Source organism: Pogona vitticeps, chromosome 10 (genome assembly GCF_051106095.1).
Source record: "Pogona vitticeps strain Pit_001003342236 chromosome 10, PviZW2.1, whole genome shotgun sequence".
Classification (NCBI taxonomy): domain Eukaryota; kingdom Metazoa; phylum Chordata; class Lepidosauria; order Squamata; family Agamidae; genus Pogona; species Pogona vitticeps.
The window spans coordinates 26,346,968-26,364,387 of NC_135792.1; positions in this window are offsets into that span (position 1 = coordinate 26,346,968).

Here is a 17,420-nt window from a genome sequence, read left to right on the forward strand (position 1 = left end):
TTATGTGGGGAGAAAGGCAGTATCTGAATAAAACAATAATAACAACAATAATAAATATGCTGGCTGGCAAAGGTTGTCAGACATTACACGCTGCTGCATGTCCTCTGCCCAATTCTTTTATAAGGCAATACTATTGCATGTCATCTAGGACTATCACCTGCAACATATTCTCCCATCCTTAGTGCTTTCTAGCCCTGTGGTCACTGCTATTCATCCTTGTGGAATGGCACCCTAGAGGATGAACCAGGTAACCCCTTTGAACGAGGTTGCGTCTAGCTAAACCCAAGAGTCTGTGGACAAGGTTCAACCCCCCAGCTTCACCATGTACGGCTTGAGTCTTGCTCAAAATTTGGGGCAGCTGCTGCCGGTCAAAGCAGACCCTAATAGAACAGGTGGGAACTAGGGATTCCACCATAAAACATGGTCCTAAAACTAGCATGTATTTGAAGCCATTATAATTGGCAATGGTGTTAAGCGTTTGGTAGCTACTTGGAGAAAATGCAGAAAGAGAAGTTTGCAAAGGAGGCTATTGAGGAGTTGTTTCAGGAGTCTGTTCTGCTGTCAGGGGCTGAACTGGAAATAAAATCTTAGTAGCCCCTTCACCCTCTGCAGATATTCTAATGACTCTGCTGTTACCATCACCCCTTTCCTCAGGCATCTTCATTATCTATCGATATTCCATTCTTGACTAAAGCTAATGTCACATCCAGTTAACTGTTTTTCTTGGCAAAAAAAGAGAGAAAGCATGGATTCAGAACCAGACAGAATCAAACAGACCTTTTGGGTACGGGCGCGGATTGGAGAGGTTTTCAAATGCCAGCTGGATGGAAGAGGTTCAGAGCTGAGATGAATCCGTCAGCTTTTAATCAGCAGCCAGGAAGAGGACAAAGGCTTGGATTTTAAGAGCGGGCTTTTATAGTTCCTCTAACACTAAACCAGAAAGAAAGAAAGAAAGAAAGAAAGAAAGAAAGAAAGAAAGAAAGAAAGAAAGAAAGAAAGAAAGAAAGAAAGAAAGAAAGAAAGAAAGAAAGAAAGAAAGCATAGGATGAGCTAAATCTAAAAGGAGAATATGAGGAGCACATAACATGAAATGAAAAGAAGGGAAATCAGGCCTGAGTCCTTGTCTCTTTGTCTAGGATGCAGACAATGGAGGTCCCAAGTATCAATGCTCCTGGTGAGGATGGGTGGGGAAGAGGGAAGGTGGCCTCTGAAGTCCTCCCTTCTATATGCTCCGACTGCTTTCTCATCCATTGGACAAGCGCAGCTTTGAAGGTGGCAGCACACAATTGCTCAGCCAGATAATTGTGGAAGAGTCTGAACGCTTGAGTCACAATAATGAGCAAGAGGGAGAGAGAGAAGCGGCTGCACAAATAGCAATTTAGCCTGTTATATTTTTAAAATTTGGGTTCTGTCTTAGGGTATGGAACAGGGAACTTGAATTCCAGCAACTATTTTTTTTTAAAAAAGATAAACTTTTGAAATCTGGAGGTGCTGCAGGATGCTAAGAATTTCTTGCATTAAAAACGGTGACCAATGAAGAAGTACTAAAATGAAGGAACCAAGAGGTTGCTGGGGCAGGTGTCACGAAAGATGGAAAAGGTAGAAATGTAGACTAGTTTGGTCACGATATGAGGAAGGTGGAGAGAGCTATAGTTGGCTCCTTAAGTTCAATTACATGGAAAACGAAGTGTGAGAAGGGGGAGAACTCATTAGTTGAAGAACGTTTAGGACTAGGTGGGATGTGGCACAACTTCACACGGTTTATTGTCACTCCAGAATAGCCGTGAAGATGTCCAACCTGCAGTCGGTAAGAAGCCGGAGAAGACGATGATGAAGAAGAGCCTTCATGCTTCAAGGCATGGCATTTGCTAATTTTACTCTAATGACCACGGCTAGAACTGACAGGCTTCCCACATCCCTTCTGGCATCTGGCAGTGGTCTGCAGAGTGGTGGTGAGATGGCTCCATTCATCTCTCAAGCTTGGTAATGCTGATAACTCCGAAGAAGTGACAAAACGCTGGTCTGGAGCAGTGGGGGAAGGAGGAGGCACAGGAAAAAGCAATGAATAGAAAAGGAAACATAGGCCAAGAGTCTTAAGGAGGAAGAACCGGAGGCAGGGCACAGATGGCACTCTGAACAAGCAGAATGAACTGACGGGGCAGCGGCTCCTTTCTTAGCCACACATGGTCTATTTGTTAAAGGATTTCTAACCTGCCATAGATCCAATCCACATGAAACCGTAGACCAATAAGCCATCATAATTGTCACCAACACAGAAGCAACAACAGAAATTCGAGCAAATGGGTGTGAATTGGGACTACTGTCAATAAAACCCAAAGGCTTGGAGATGTAGCCAGAATGTCAGCAAATCCTGAAATGACTACTCTCTAAGATTTAGTATAATTGTCATAGTCTTATTTGCCTTTCATAGCCCAATGGCCTCACCGTGAGCATTTTCCTTGCAGAACGTGTGTGTATATGTTGATGTACAAGTCCATGTACACACCAAAGCGTGTCCCAACACCGAAGACATTGTTATTCATAGCACAGAGTTTCCCTCCTGTGTGGAAGGCATCTGTTAGAATCCAGTGTAGCTACTGCTAGGCCTGGGAAAGACTTTTGGATGTGCTAGTGCAGGGGTTCCCGGGTATTCTTGGATGAAAACTCCCAGAATCCCTCACCCTGAGCTGCGCTGACCAGGATTTCTGGGAATTGTAGTCCAAGAACATTTGGGGGGACTCAAGGTGGGCACCACTGTGCTAGAGAGTCAGACCACATATCATGTTTCTCTATATGTTGTTCCAGCCAGTACCCAACGTACTGGGATTCTTCAAAGGGATGCCTGGACTTCTTTGGTGTGGAAGATGCAGTGCCCAACATAGCACTGGGTTGGGAACTCATCCGGTTTCAAGAAGGAACTGTTGTGAGCTGCAGAAGGCTATCTATGAGAAACACAAAGCTGACTCATCCCTTCACTGTAGGAGATACAAACTTCAACTTCATTACTGAGCACACCCTCATGAGAGCGAGTCCCACTGAACTCAGAAAAACACACGGAGGACGGAAGTATCAATTCCATGTTTCTTTGCCTGTTGTAATAACCTCCATGTCAGAACCGTGAACACTCTCTTTCTCCCTTCAAACCCATGGCTTCAAAACCCATCTTTGCTACAGATCCTCTGACTTAATCCCTTAGGTCTTGTTATGTCTGAGAACCACGTACCAGCAGTAAGTTCATTTGCTCATATCCAGCTTGTTACTCTTACTTCTGGCTGCCTTGCCTCTCTATTGACTAATTTATGGTGTAAGCTCCTAGGGGCCTTGACCTATCTGTGTTAAAGGACTGACATGCATATTATGCCATAATAAAAAGAATAAATCATTCATAGAGATAGTCTTAGGCAGTAGAGGATGAAAGCAACCCAGGGTTTCATGACATCTTGAACCCTAACAAATGTTTTCTGGATGAGACTCCATTGTTGAGATGCAGGATCATGACTGTTTTTTTCAATGTGTAAGAGACTTGGCTTCCCAGCAAAAAATGCACTCTGGGCAACTCAGGAAAAATTAAATATTAAAATACAACAATAAAAGGTCTCTGTCTGATTGTGCACCTGGCCTCACAACTGGTTGTGCAAGAGTCAACCTCAAAAATTTGAAAGGTGCTTCTGTGAATCCCATACAGTGTAGAAAACTTCATGGGGGTTTTGGCCCACCGTAGACAGATATTTCTATCACAACGTGATAAATGTTGCATTAATCTATCAGTCTCCACAACAAGAATAAATAAATAAAGAATATGCGAAATAAATAAATGAACAGTAATCTGCCGGTTACACTGAGCAGAGGAACAGCACCATGGACAGCATCCGGTTTGACTACCCTTGTCCTTAACAGTTGATGGAAATGGAAAACCAAATTAGCAGTCCACAGTGCGAACAGCCAGAGATGCTGCAGACAGATCTAAGAGCTTCTTTCTCACATTGATCCATCCTCCCATGAGGCAGCAGGCTTTTTGTGCCCCCCCACATCCGCCAGAAGGCTGTTTTCATGCCCAGAGCCTGACATTTTCCTGTTACTTAAGAAACCAGAGTACATGAGATTGAACGGAGTGCTTCTGTGGATATAAGAGATTAGTTGGACTCCTACTCCTTCTATGCAATATTGTTTTCAGGGGGAGTCTTTTCCAAATATCTAATACTGGACTCTCTCTTTTCAAATGAAACAATGGTCTGTCTTTCCTCTTTCTGCTGTGAAAAGAAGCATGTTTTGGCTGCCTTGGGCATAGAGCTCTTGAAGCTGTGAGCCTTGGTAATCCTATGTATAAATGCTAGCCTGGTGATATGGCACTGTGCCTTTTCCCACTCACTGGCCAAGGTGCTCTTGAGTAGCTGTGGCAGTGTGACTTTTGGAGGCAAATTACTCCGGCTATGAAGGCAGCATAGATAGTGGTTGAGGTCTCTGGCTTCGGAGCCAGAGGCTGGGATTTTGATTCCCCCCACTGGGACTCCTTGATATGGGCTGGACTCGATGATCTATAGCAGTGGTCCTCAACCTTGGGCCTCCAGATGTTCTTGGACTTCAACTCCCAGAAATCCTGGCCAGCAGAGGTGGTGGTGAAGGCTTCTGGGAGTTGTAGTCCAAGAACATCTGGAGACCCAAGGTTGGGGACCACTGATCTATAGGGTCCCTTCCAGCTCCACAGTTCTATTATTAGTCTAAGATATTTTCTGTTGACTACAGAGCTGTGCGAATCATAAACAAAGTCTATTCCAACCTCCTAACTTGGGTCCATTTGCCTCTGGAAGTTTCACCCTTAGGGTTATATCAGCATAATATAATATACACAAGAGTTTTAGCTGTTACTTAGTCCACCACCAGATGCATCTCTTCCAGCCACACAGAGTTTTTGTCTTCAAAACAATTTCCTCCCCTTATGTTCAAGAGGGGAGGAAAGAGACACAAATTGTTGTCTTCCATCAAGCTTTCTAGAGGTCATGGCACAAAAAGTTGGACAAGAAACTGGGGTTTGTCATGAAATATACACTCAGCCAGTTCCAGTATCAGAGATGTGTAAACATTCCCTGGAATGTCATTGGGGCCCCCCAGAGTCCTGGGAACCCTCTCCCTGAGACACCAGGGAAGCCAGCCTTGCTGGCATTTATTATAGGGATGGCGTGAACCAGGCTGACAATCTGAAAAAGCCAAAGACATGTCAAAAGCATCCCAAGGCTACTGGCTTTGGGCCATTAGGTTCTTTCAACATAGGCTTCAGAGAGGTGTCAAGGCCAGGAAGTAGAGAGAGAAAAGGCAGAAAAATATTGTATGGAAATATGGTTCAGCCCTCTTCATTTAAAATATAGAAATGATGGTACAAATGGTTAGAATCTTAGAACCATAGAATCGTGTGGTTGGAAGGGGTCTATAAGGCCATAGAGTCCAACCCCGTGCTCAAGGCAGGAATCCAGATTAAAATATATCTGACAGATGGTTTTCTAACTTTCTCTCGAACGCCTCCAGCGTTGGAGCACTCAGCGTCTCCCAAGATAATTGGTTCCATTGTTGTACTGCTCTAACAGTTGACGTTTTTCCTGAATTCAACTGAAATCTGACTTCCTGTAATTATTGCATGTCTCCACCACTCTGGCATGATCCAGAACATTTCCCGCCCTCCTTTGCATGACAGTCTTTCAAATATTTGAAAGGAAAAATATTTGTATTAAATAAGTACTGCATATTCCCCCCTGTTTGCTTCTATTGTAAACATGCAGAGTTCTATGGATCTCCTCTGTTCAAGACATCTGCCGTTTCTCTCTCTCTCTGGCTGCATAATCACATTTTGTTTCTAAGCCTGAATAATATGACCTTCCTTTCTATTTACCTTAATATCAAATTTTTCAATTTTTATTTTTCCTCACCTGGCAACTGACACAAAATAGGCTTAGGCTCCTCAAGAGGAGGCGACGGCTGCTTCGTTTCTAAAACGGGACATATTGGAAATTACTGTTTGAACAGGTCACCTGCTCACCTCATAAAAAGCAATATTGTGCTGCTGCTGCTAACACAATTACACGTAGAGTGTTTTATGTTTTTAAAGGGGTAAATGAAGTTTAAGGCTGCAGTCGTCAATGTGCTGACTCTGGAGAAAAGTTCCCTTTGGTTGATGCTGTTAATGTTATGGATATCTGATGCAGTACGGCTGCCGTCAACTCAAGGACATAGACGGGATGGTGGAACTGGGTTTGAAGGGCGCGATGGATCAGGAGACATCAAGAATGCTTCCTTTTTTCAGCAGATGAACAAAACCTTCGACCACTTCTCCCAAAGAAGGGGCTACAGAGCATAGCTGCGGAGAGAGTCTTACCTGGAACTTTTGACTTTATTTATAGCTCATTTTTTCTCCAAGGAAGTCAAAACAACACACATGGTTTCCTTCTCTCTCTCTCTCTCTCTCTCTCTCTCTCTCTGTCGTTCCCCCCCCCCATGGCTTTCTTTTATTTCCATGAGCCAAGGAAGCCTGAACCAGGAGTGGGAATGGCCCACTGAGTTTTAATCACTCGATCAGACTAGAGTTCCACTTGGAGCACATTAGAGCCACTTTGTAGTAATTGCGTGGCCTCCTAACTGGTTTCTAGGTTGAGTTTGAATATAGCACTGGTTTATTTTATTTTATTTTATTGGACTTCTACCCCGCCCATCTAGACCAAAGGTCTACTCTGGGCGGCATTACAAATTAAAAAACAGTTAAACCAATGAATATATACTATAAATCCAAGGTGGCAAAATGTGAGTTTAAGAAACGGCAGGAGAGAAAGCCTGCCCAAATAGCCAGGTCTTGACTTTTCTTTTGAATACACCCAGAGAGGGAGCCAGGTGGAACTCCATGGGCAGGTTGTTCCCGAGGTGAGGGGCCACTGCCAAGAAGGCCCTGTTCCTCGTGCTTTCCTTCTGGACCTCCCTTGGCGTCGGGCCCCTCGGCCACCTGGCGTGGCTGGAATGAGTGACTCTGGCAGAACTGGGTGGGAGGAGGTGCTCTGCCAGATATCGAGGTCCTAAACCATTAAGGGCTTTATATATCATTGTTAAGACTTTGAAATCAATGCAGAAGTCAATGGGCAGCCAATGCAAGGTGGCCAGCATGGGGGAAATATGTTGGTACCTTTTCACCCTCACCGTATTCTGCACCATCTGGAGTTTCTGCATCTGTCTCAAAGGCAGCCCCACATAGAGCTCATTACAGTAGTCTAGTCTTGAGACTATGAGCGCCTGGACCAAAGGTTTGATCATGGAAGGCCTGGATAGTCCATACACCAGAGTGCCCAGCCAAACTCTTCAGTTCAGGGTCTTCAGCATAAGGTGTGATAGAATCAGAGGATGATGGAGTTGGAAGGAGCCCATAAGACCATCAAGTCCAATTCCCTGCTCAGTGCAGGAATACAAATCCAAGCCAACCTGAAAATGGCTATCAGATTTTCTCTTGAATGCCTCCAGCGCTGGAGTGCCCGCCACCTCCTGAAGTCATGGATTCCATTGTTGTATTGCTCTAAAAGTTAAGAAGTCTTTCCTGATGTTTAGACTAAACGTGGCTTGAGCCCATTGTTGTGTGTCCTGCACTCTGGGATGCTCAAAAACAGATCCTACCCCTCCTCTGTACGAAAGCCTTTCAAGTCTTTGAACAGTACCATCTTCTCTCCCCTCAGCTTTCTTTTTTCTCAAGGCTAGAACCTTCTCAAGTTCTTTCCGTCCTTCCTCATAGGACTTGGTTTCCAATCCCCTGATCATCCTGGTTGCCCTCCTCTGAACTTGTTCCAGTTTGTTTTGATGAGAAAGTAGTGCTTGGAATATATTTGCCACAAAGGCAGCGAGTGCCGTTGGAGTCCCCAGACCTGGCTGAGCACAACTTTAACAGAATCCAAATTCGCTGTTTCCTTCAGGAAAATATGGAGGTGCCGTTGCCACATGCTAGCTGAAGAATGGCAGAATTGGATGTTGGCCTGTTGTTGATTCAGGGAATCCACTCATGGCATGTAAAGCCAATTTCTCACAAAGGATTTATTTAATTCAGCTGAAACATCATGTACATTTTCTGGTTTCCTTTTCCAGAGACAACTGATTTTTGAGGACAATAGGATGTTTTGTTTCCTGTGAGTTTCAAAAATGCTGGATATTAGATTTGTGGCCTCACATTGATCAATTATTTCAATTAGATATGAAATAAAGAGTACTTTTCCAGTTTGGCTTTCATACAGCTGACCCATCTCTCTCTTTCTTTTTCCCATTTATGTCAATGAGGGGAAGAAAAAAAGGAATTCAGCATTTCAACATGTCTGTATGGTGTAAACCAGTGTTCTCCAAATCAGTGTTCTCCAGATAGGTTGGGCTACAATATTCATCACCCCCAATAACCATGATAAGTGGAGATGAATGGAATCATACACCAATACATCTGAAGTGCATCAGGCTCAGGAAAACAAGTATCAGAAAAGTCGTCTATCCAGGAAGCAATAATTGGTTTCAGAGAACAAAGCCTTTCATTAAAACTTCTTATCTCTGCTATAAACTGGTAAGCTGGTCCTGGAAAAGCTGCTGTCTCTCATACCTTCATAATCCCTCCCACACTTTGAGGCCCACCGTACGAGATTGAGGTAAGGATTACAACGAGCTAATGAAACAAATCCAGTCTTTGTCTCAGCTGGAGAGCAGGCGTATGGAGAGGTGTAGGACCTGTGAGTTAACACCAGTAGAAGCCTCCATGATCTAGTTTGCCTAAAATTGGACTTGGGACCATAGACGTGGAATTCTTTGAAAACTTCCAAGGGTTGTATGTAAATGCTGCCCATCCAGTGCTGAACCGGAATCTTGGAAAGCATCTGAGAAGACTCTCAAGGACCCATTCTCTGGCTCTGAACTTGGAAAGACTTTCAGACTGACTACAGGGCTGCGGAGATTCCCTTCTGTGGTGTGGAGGGCCAGAAATAACACAGGGACCTCTCTACACATTTGCTTTGCTTTTTGCTTTGCTTTGCTTTTGTCTGAACCATCTCAGGGGCTGCTCTGTCACAAGGTTAGAGGACACATTAAATGCCCATTTCCTGTTCTTAGAATGTTTTCCCTCCAGGCTGACCAATATTTCAGAACTCCGGTGCCCGAGGAGTCATGTCTGTGTATAAAGCCTGTGTTTCTCTCCTGATGACCAATTACAAAGCAAAAGCAAGCTAATTTGCAAAATCCAGATTGAGGCAAATAATCAGGCTTGCCTTTTATCTCTGACAGCAGCAATGCTTTTAACGATATGGTTACTGCCTCATCTAATTCAGCCTTGGGTAGCTGTCGATCTTTCTTTTCCTCTTTCTCTTGGCTGCCTCTTCAACTCCTTTCTATTCTTCTTTTTTTTAAAAAATCCAAAGCTGTGATACATATTCTTTAGTGTTTGGTTTCGTTACATTCCTGAAGCAGCCTCCCCCGCTGCTTCTTTTACCTTATATATTTCTTTGTGGGAAACCCACCAAGAGGATTCACAGACGAGGTTGTGAATGGCAACGTTGGTATTGGTGGGACAATAAGAGTGTATGGGAATTATTACATGAAATCTGTGGTATGATAGATGTATCTATCTCTAGATACATGCCTGCATGGAAGGAGGGCCTGCATTTTATACATGCCCTTGAGATAAATGATTGCATTCCACTCCCAAGTTTCTGTTTGAGTGCCTTAAATAGCAGGAAAACATTCATAGCAGATGAGCAAGAGCTTTGCATTCCATCAATATTTCAAGCTTTGCTCTCCGTTTCCGAGGGATCCGTGACTTTATGCTCAGGCTTTGCATTCTGAGGTTTCAGATGCTGTTTTGACATTTTAGACTCTTCGTGGGTGTTGCTGAGTGCCTCATGTTTTATTAAGTGCTCCATTGGAAAAACCCGGTGCTTTAATATTTATTAATTTGACGAAGGAGTAACCCATTTTTTTTCTGCCTTACCTCGGAACAAAGATTCACACTTCTTTGCTATTTGCGAGCTGCCAATGTGGTGTGACTCTGATGGGGGAAGACACCATATGTTCGCTTTCCTTCCCCCCCCCCCCCCATGCTGCTTTTTGAAAGGTGAATAAAGACGCAGGAAAAAATGAACGCTCCATCATTCTTTTTTTTAAATAATAATAATAATTATAATAATAAAGGCTATGCTTAATTTTACGGAACTCACACAGGAAGAGGAAATGTCTCAAGAATATTGATGCTACCAGCAAAAAAACTTGGGTTAATGCTAATATCCAGGAACTCTTTGTTCCAAGAATACTGTAGGAAAGATGCACCCCTTCCTAAAAAGAAACATCATCTGTGCTCCCACTCTACAATGCCTTAGTCCTCTGACTAGTCAGTCAAGAAGCAACTGCTCTACAAAGAAAGGGAGAGGAGGACAAAATCTGTAGAGAAGACTGGAACCAAATACAAAAGCGTTGGTGTTCATTCTCAACATCTACTGGTAAAGCCAGGAAATAAGATGGCAACACCGCACTTGTCTGCTTGCTCTCCACTCATCAAGTGTGAAGTCATCCTGGACAAGTTCCTGCATTTGCATTCAGAAGGGCCCAACTGGAGCCTTTGGGGTCTCTGCCCAGGGTGGGGAGTTCTCCTATCGGAAAGTCTGGTGAGCCCTTGCTGCCAGCCAGTGCTGACTACATGGAGTTCAGTGAGCCAAGGGGGTGATGGGCTGCCAGGCCTGGTCCTGCATTCCCTGACGAGAAAGCTCTAAAAGCTGACCCATGAAGAGGTTTGGGGGCTTTGTGCTTCAGGAAGTTACTGTGTACCCCTTGAGAAATTAAGACAGCCGTTCCTCAAGTTATCTCCCAGGGACAGATTTCCTTTCCATGCCATTCACATGGGGTGCTGCCAATCATGAATCGAATAAAGGCTCAGCTCCTATGCTCACAGAGGCTTTTATGTACGTGAGCCCAGTTCCTATGAATGCAACACAATATTTCATCCACTGCTTTCCCCTAGAAGCATCCATACGGGTGGGTCCTTTTGCTGTGCCCGGCGGTCATTTCCCCCTATTTCAGGTCAAACTGGAAAACCATTGCATATATTCTGTGCACCGTTTAGGATAATCAGCAGCCAGAGAATAAGTGCTTCAAAGATGGGGATGAGATGTTGTAGGTGGGGGTAGCCAGGGTTTCTTCCAAATGCAGATTCCCTGTAGTTCCAGCTCTTCAAATTGGGGTTGTGGGGGCTGTAGAAAAAGCATATGAACCTACCTTTCTTTTTCTCTTGGGAGCCTGTAAAAGTAGACATCACCCACCCCACCCCATCTCATCTCACTCACTTCTTCTATGCCTGTCTCTCCAGTGTATTTGCATTGGGATGGGCATGTATTATAATAGCCTTGTGCTCTTTAAACCTGAGCAGTCCCACGGATTTCATAGGGGCTACCCTAGACTAGGAGGACTGGAGGCCGCAGACAGTTTTTGATTACCCTCTTCTGGGGGAGAATAATTCTATCCTCTTCTGGTGTCATTTCCCCCCGGCCGCCGCCACCTCCTCTTGAGGAGGCTCCATTCTGGGCTTGATGGAAGCAAACACCGGCAGAGCCGTGGTGGAGCGATGGAAAAGTCAACGGGAAGCAAAGTGGTGATCGATCTGCCATTACCCCTGGGGCCAGCAAGACTAAAAATGGCATTGGGGGGGGGGAAGGGGAAAGGCTAGCCTTTGAGAGGATAAATAATAAGGGAGGGAGTAGCCGAGGATCTTGTAAGGAGAGGTATTAGCACACAAGAGCTGTCCCTGGTGTCCAAAGCCTATGTCCAAAATAGTTTTAGCACCTTGGAAAGCTCCTTAAAGTTGCAGACCGAACACCATGCTTATTCATCACCTGCCACCATGGGCCCCAACAGTCTCTCCTGGGTATGAGCTTGAAACAGGCTGGAGTTTCAGAGGAGTAAACATAACACAGTTCGACCGACGATACTCCCTCCTCTGCTGCAAGACATAAAAGATCATCCACCCATCTTCCCCAAGGCTGCCAGATTCGGATCCTGGACAAGCCCCTGTACCTCAAGAGTTACGCAAAAGGGTGTGACTTCTTTCAACACAAGAGGCTTTAACGGTTATACCACCATATTTTAAAAAAAAACAGTAATAAAGGGCTTCATGGAGGATTTCCTTGTCAGTGGTAAGAGTCCTATTGGGGTTCTTCAGCTGGATAAATTAACTCATGTAAATCATGGTGGCCAATTGCAGCTAATTAACCAGATGCCTGGCTGCCCACCTGGTTGCAGGACTGGCATGCAGCCAGGCATGGGACTGGTCTCTTGTTAATTAGTGGCAATCAGCTGCCACATCTACAAAACCAGAAGGCTTTAGAGCAGGGGAATTTGGCCGGCTGAATTTAGGCCCACTTCAGAGATGACTGGAGCAAGCAAACTCCTTATCTACCAATGGCTACTTTGTCCTGCTCTCCAAAATTTTAGGGATGGGGCAGCTTTATTTTAGGCCTAGCTTCCCTCACCCAGTCTGCGGTCAGCCTAAAATAATCCTCAAATCTCCCCAAGAGTACAAGCGCACAAAGATTTTTTTAAAAATGTTGCACACTGCTATCCAAAGTGGACTGGAGGGGATTGGTTTTCAAAGTGTTTCTGACTGTGTTTTGTGTGGTTTTATTGCATTTTTAATTTTATGTGCCACCTTGAAGAAGGTGGTTTGTAAAGACAGGCTTCCCATTGGTTTTCTTCTGTGTCTCTTTTAATTTGTTTTAGATTGCTCTTTTATGTTCCTGTTCTTAGATTTTATGCTGTGGCTTTGGGGCAGCCTAGGAACATGGTAAAATATATACTTACACTCATGCTGAATTTATTGGCGTATTGCAAAGTAATAAATATAATTGAGGTATTATAGATTATTAAAGGGCTGCATACCGCAAGCTTAGTCACTACCTGACAATATTTTATTGTTAACAGTTGCAAGGAAGCTTCTTGGGGGAGAGTCCTGGTGTGGTAGGGCATTTCAGCTGCATGCTCATAGCAAACCCAGATTCCCATGTCCAGATGGAAATGAGAAAATGGCCATAAAGGGAATCTGATTTGTACAAGGCCCAGAAGATTGCTTTCAGACTAAGGACAAGCCAGGGCCCATGATCCAGTTGGAGACCTTTGTAATTGCTCAGAGTTCCATGTTGCAAAATGTTGGATAAATAGTTTTGTCAGGGATTTGTATTCAGACAAGAGAACACAATAAGCACGTTTAATAGGCAAAAGGTATCTATTCCTCACCTCTATGTGTCGCAAATTAGCTTGGTTTTATTTTGTGATGGGACTGGGGGAGGTAAGTACATGCTTCCTTTGTGAGTCTGTTTGCTCAGGCATGCACCTTTGAAGGAATTGTGTCTCTGGAGGGAAAACACACCACCAACTTCTGAATGCAAGCCGGGGATCTCATCCAGTTTGACCCTCCGGGTTTACTCTGCAGGGAGGGAGAGTCACATGACTGCTTCAGTGAGCAGGCCCAACACACACTTCCATACTAAAGATTCACTTCCCAAGCACATTGAAGAGGTAAGGATAAACGAAACTGCATTTTGGCTCAGCCATTGTAGTATTCATGACCCTGATCGGAGGTTTCTCTTTGGCCTTTCAGAGTCTTTTCCCAGCCCTGTGTGGATTAGGGTAGAACCTAAAGCCATCTCTACCCAAATCAGTTGCTCTGTCACATGACCTCCTGCTACACTGCAGGCCGACCTAAAAGCTCTCCAACCCTAGTTAACCTACTTGGGTCCTGTGGATTTGACCATGCGCGCTGTCAGGAAATACATTGCAAGACAAGGCTCATCCACTTAGTGTATTTTGTATGCCACGGGGAATCAACCTACTTTCCCCTTGCCGAATTGATCTCATAAAGCATATTTCACCGTGTGAGGCCTTGTATTAAATAAGAGACATGAATCAGTCTTCTTTAAACAAACATATTTAGTTTATGGCACATTTCCTAAAGCAGCTCCTGCCGTAAAACAGAGAGGACCCTCCATAATCCAAATGCTGGTTAGATGACAGTTCTATTGTCCTGTCAAGGCTGTTCCGATGACAGCGGATCCAGCGCAGGAGTCCCCAGAATGACCTCCTTCTACCCTGGAGAGGTGTCTTCATGCATGAAATCTGTCCCCACTTGTCTCCATTTAACCCAACAGAGACTGGTGACTCTGATTTTGTGGAGGTGGTAAATCCCCTCCGGGTTTTAGTCTGATTTTTGCAGGAGCCACCGGAAGTGCTGGCCCCAACCCCCAAATAGGTTCAGCACCTCGGAGAGCTCTTGCAAGATTTGGACCCAAACCCGGAGCAGATTTGCCATCCCTAGGAAAGCAAGGTCAACAATCTCTCCCGGTCCAATAGGGCTTGGGGAGAAGCAGGGACCAGTCACAAGGTCCAGTGATGGCTCCTGCTTTGTGTGACTTCTTACCCTTAATAAAACAAAGTTAGGTTCTTTCCTATTCGGTCTAGAAGAGGCCAATGGCCACACCTACTTGTAGGAGTGTGATTTATTGCTGGATGGCCCTTGTGTCAGCTCTGTGGCTAAGGATTTAGGGTCTACACCACATAGTCGGGGTTATCCTGCAGGTGAGCCTGCCCGGGCATTAAGCTCATCAGAGGAGGACTTTCTCCCAGTCTCGTCACCTGCACAGGTGCGCTTGGTGGGGACGTTTTCTTTCCAAGTCTTCAGGGGTTTCAGGTGAGCTCACCAGAAGCACCTCCTCCTGCGGAGTCCTTCTGCTTCTAGCCCAACAATGCAACCCCGGCAGCGCAGTGGCATCTAACCAGCCAGGGGTGAGCAGGAAGCCCTCTGCACAGGCTCAGAGGCATTGTTCTCCATGCTCCGATTGCAGGATTCACAGATTTTTTTTTGCCAAGTGAAATGTGTGCACAGAGCCAAAAAGATATTGTGATGAAGTCTGTAAGATGCCTTTTCATTTACACAACCACCACAGCTGCATTTGACCTCTTCCCTTTCCACCCTCACTGCACGTGAAACAAGCTTTTCTATAACAGGAGAAATGGAGGCGGCGGGGGGGGGGAAGGCAGGCTGTTGACAGCATCTCTCCATCCTGTCTTTTACCCCATTTGCTTTCTTGTTCCCGGGCAGAGGTTCTTGCCTCTCCAGGTCCCTGGCTCCCTCTTCATACCTTCTGTCTCTCCCTCCACTTCTCTGCCACTTACTCTTTGCGCTTACCTTTTGGGCAATTACTCAGAAGCGCACCCTCTGGGGGACAGATCCTGGGTTATTTTGTTTCATAACAATAAATCAAAATTTAGTTAACTGTTAAAGTGGGAGACAGGTATTGCAAGAAGAGTTATGCCTGGAATAAAACAGAAAGAATTCAATGAAGTTTTGTGCTTCCAGCTAAGACATATTTTTTTTACCCAGGTAACTAGAAAGAAAGTTACAAACCCGCCAGGGACTGCCTTCTTTCCAAGCTGAAAAATGCTGCCTCCGTCAGTGCATTCTGGGTTATTTTATCCCGAAGCCAAATGGCAAACAATGCGCCATTAGAGCTTTTAAAAAACATACACATGAACCCTCCTCCCATCAAAATTAATTTCCTCTATAGGAGATGAATTATTCAGCAGTTTGCTATATGCTGCTCTGGTGTATATGTGAGGATCCAACTTTAATTTTTTTTAAAAGCACTCCGTATCTTTGATATATATTTCTTTACCCACAACTCTCTTGGATCAAAATGCATTTCCTTGACACATGACGCATAAAAACAGTTCAAGCCATGTTCATGTTTTGGTGATAAATAGCCCCCACCCCCCACCCCCGTGGATCCACATTCATTCATCCATTCATTCATTCATTGCTCTTCTGCAGGGACTCCATGGGTGGGGCAATGTTTCCCTCAGAGTAGAGGGAAGTACCTCAGTGGTGCAGATACATCATCGCCCTGGCATCACCATCTACAGAGTGACTGGCTTACTCGCAAGGGAGTAAGGGCTTACTCTGCCCTAGGAGCCAAAATACAGGCTTCTGCCTCAGTTCCATCATCTTTATTGCTCATCCGTGTGTGGACCACAGGGGAAGCTGGCTTCCAAGAGCAGATAGGGTGCTGCTGTTCCCCCTAGGGATTGAGGCCACACACACACACACACACACACACACACACACACACACACACACACACACACACACACACACACACACACACACATATCAGCCCTCAGCTGTTCCTCCAGAGTGTGTGTGAATGCTGGCCTTCTTGCCTATCTCTCTCTTTCTCTTTGTGCGTTTCCTGTGCCTCCCTGTGCGAATGGATATCCGCTTTTCACCGAGCCTCTCATGGCCGCCTCACCAGCCCCCGCCCCCTTCACAGCCAGTTGGCAACGACTGACTCTCTCGTGGGAACGCTGCTAGCAACACTCCCGGTGGCCTCCTGACCAGAGGTGGAGGCTTAAAGGATCACTGGGGTTCCCCAGCAGTTTGATTTCTCAGCTTCATTGCTGAGCTTACACCTCTCTGTGGTGGGTGCACGCATACGAGAAAGGAAGGTGCGGAGGGAGAAGGAAAAAGAGAGCCCGCCCAGGAGTGAAGGAGGCACTTGTTGAAAAACTTGGCCCGGAGGGAAACCTCAGCGGCCAGGAGAGGAGTTAGTGCAAATATATGCTTCTGCCTACAAGGGGGCTGTGGACAGAATGAATTGAGGTGGGGTGGGGGATGCACCCACACCTTCTCCTCCTCCAACCGTACCGGGCACCTCCCGCGGCACAGCTGCCAAACTTCCACATTGCCTTCCTTTGGGCGCCCCCCCCCCAGGCTCCTCGCCGGCCCGAGACGCCGGCTTTTCCGCCTCCCCGAACTTCTGGGCAAGATCCTAAGCGAGGCTGAGGGCGCGCGCCTGCGCTGGGTGCCTCGCTGGGTGCCTGCGTGGGCGCGCACTGGGATGCCAAACTTTAGAAGACAAGGACGAGGGGCGAGGCCCGGCCCGGCCCGGCCCTCTCCCAGGCAGGCGTGCCCCGGAGGGGGCCAACCCAGGGACGCCCGTCTTGCCCGGGGCCTGGGAGGCGGGGGTGCCAGGGGCTGGGCTGGGCTGGGCTAGGCTGGACGCCCTCCTGCTGCTCCGCGTGGCCAGATGCCCAGGACGAAAGCCTTTGGCGACGGCGGGGCGTCGACATCCCAAGGGACGCCCCCGCCGCCGCCGCCGGCCGTTCCCCGCGTCCGCAGGAGAGAGGCTGCCGGAGCCGCCTCCTTGGCCCTCCGCCGTGCCAGCGGCAGATGCCCGGCCAGAGGAGCCGTCCCCCCCTCCCGCGCCCCTTCGGCTCCCGCTCGGTTTCCTCGCTTCCCGGCGGATGGAGTGGGGCGAGTTGGCAGTTTTCCTTCCATGTTGCTATGACGGAGGAGGAGACGCGGAGGAGGAGGAGGAGGAGGCAGGAGGAGGCAACCA